Below are 2,859 nucleotides of genomic sequence, written 5' to 3'. Positions count from 1 at the left end.
TGGTATGTTATCTCCTTATCCTCAATCCCTTTAAAACCTTTTAAAGCACTTCTTTTGACAATGCTGATGATAATGATGATGGTGATGATAATAATGATAATGATGATGATGGTTATGATAGTGATAATGATGATGATGATGATGATGATGTTGATAATGATGGCGATGATTATGATAATGATAATGGTAATGATATTAAGGGTAGATACAATGATAATAATGGTGATTATGATAATGATGATGATGACGATGGTAATGATAATAATAGTAATGATATTGATAATAATGATAATGATAATGACAATAATGGTAATAACTATAATGTTGGCAATGATGATAAAATAAAATTGAAAATAATGATAATATTAACAATAATAATGAAATAAAGATGACAATAATTACTTTAATGTTAATATTAATAATGGTAAAGATAATGTCATGAAAATATTAATCACAACAGTAAAAGTGACGATTGAAATGATAAGTAATAATAGTAGTAGTAATAATATCAATAACAACAATCATGAAGATAAAGATGATAACCATCGCCATCATGGCAATTAATAACATAACAATAATGATAATAATAATGTTTGTATTGTTGTTGCTGTTGTCATTATTACTGTCACTGCCATAATCAATAATATTTTTGTCAGCATCATTAATATCATTATTGTTATTATTATTATTATTATTATTATTATTATTATTATTATTATTAGTAGTAGTAGTAGTAGTAGTAGTAGTATCATTATTATTATCATTATTATTATTTTTTATCATTATTATTATTATTATTATTATATTATTATTTATTATTATTATTATTATTATCATTATTATTATCATTATTATTATTATTATTATTATTATCATTATTATTATTATTATCATTATTGCTATTATCATTGTTATTATTATTATTATTATTATTATTATTATTATTATTATTATTTTATTATTATTATTATTTATTATTATTATTATTGTTATTATTATTATTGTTATTATTATTATTATTATTTTTATCATTATCATTATTATTATTATTATTATTATTATTATTATTATTATTATTATTATTATTATTATTATTATTATCATTATTATTATTATTGTTATTCTTATTATTATCATTATTATTATCATTATCATGATCATCACCACCATCATTATTATTAGCAGTAGTACAATTATACTCATTGTTATTCTTATTATTATCATTAATGTTATTATTGTAATTACTTTAATATCATTATCATTGTTGTCATGATTACATATTTATCATTATCACTGTCATTACAACCATCATTATCCTTCTCACTATTTTTATAATATTATCATTTAACAAAAGTGAAAAAAAGACCAAAAACAAATAGAGATAGCAAACAGGTACACACACACACACACACACACACACACACACACACACACACACACACACACACACACACACACACACACACACACGGATAGTTAGACAAACATCACGAGCACAGGTGTGTATGTATATGTGTGTGTGTGTGTGTGTATGTGTGTTCGCGCGTGTGCGTATGTGTATGTGTCTGTGTGTGTGTGTACATATCACCCCACACACGCGCCCGCACGAGCACCGAGCCAGCCCGCCGTGCAGCGTCCCCCCCCCCCCAAACAACAACAACAACAACACAGGAGGGGACCCTTAAGTGACCACTATATATTGCATGCTTTGTCTGTCAACCGTTGCAAAGTGCACCGCAGGAGAGAGTGTCTTTGAAGTTCGTCTGCGGCCAAAAGGTCTGAAACAAACCTTATTTTCACTCGGTAATCCATTTAGCTTATTTGAGAGGATGGTGGGGGGAGGGGGGGAGGGATGATGGGGAAGGGCGAAGGGGGGGGGAGGGAGGATGTTAGGGGTCTAGAAGGTGGTGGGTGGTGGTGGAGAGGAGGAGAAAGGATTCTGTGGTGGTGGAGAGGAGGAGAAAGGATTCAGTGGTGGTGGAGAGGAGGAGAAAGGATTCTGTGGTGGTGGAGAGGAGGAGAAAGGATTCAGTGGTGGTGGAGAGGAGGAGAAAGGATTCAGTGGTGGTGGAGAGGAGGAGAAAGGATTCTGTGGTGGTGGAGAGGAGGAGAAAGGATTCTGTGGTGGTGGAGATGTTGGAGAAAGGATTCTGTGGTGGTGGAGAGGAGGAGAAAGGATTCTGTGGTGGTGGAGATGTTGGAGAAAGGATTCTGTGGTGGTGGAGAGGAGGAGAAAGGATTCAGTGGTGGTGGAGAGGAGGAGAAAGGATTCAGTGGTGGTGGAGAGGAGGAGAAAGGATTCTGTGGTGGTGGAGAGGAGGAGAAAGGATTCTGTGGTGGTGGAGAGGAGGAGAAAGGATTCTGTGGTGGTGGAAAGGAGGAGAAAGGATTCGGTGGTGGTGGAGAGGAGGAGAAAGGATTCGGTGGTGGTGGAGAGGAGGAGAAAGGATTCGGTGGTGGTGGAGATGTTGGAGAAAGGATTCAGTGGTGGTGGAGAGGAGGAGAAAGGATTCTGTGGTGGTGGAGATGTTGGAGAAGGGATTCGGTGGTGGTGGAGATGTTGGAGAAAGGATTCAGTGGTGGTGGAGATGGAGAGAGGATCCGGTGTGTATGTGTGTGTGTGTGTGCGTGTGTGTGTGGTTGCGCGCGAGCGTGTGTGTGTGTCGCTTTGGACTCGACATAACATAACTCACAAACAACAAACCTTTGCAACATGCAACAGACGGATGAATTATATGAATGGACGAGCGACTCATTGAGTAATTAATATTGCGCTTCGATTCTGAGATGAGTGAGTTACTTGAATGGATTATCTACGTGAATGAGACATGAGATATTATGACGCAAAACGCAACTCAG

Source organism: Penaeus monodon, chromosome 41 (assembly GCF_015228065.2).
Source record: "Penaeus monodon isolate SGIC_2016 chromosome 41, NSTDA_Pmon_1, whole genome shotgun sequence".
Taxonomy (NCBI): domain Eukaryota; kingdom Metazoa; phylum Arthropoda; class Malacostraca; order Decapoda; family Penaeidae; genus Penaeus; species Penaeus monodon.
Note: the sequence above shows the minus strand (reverse complement) of the source record.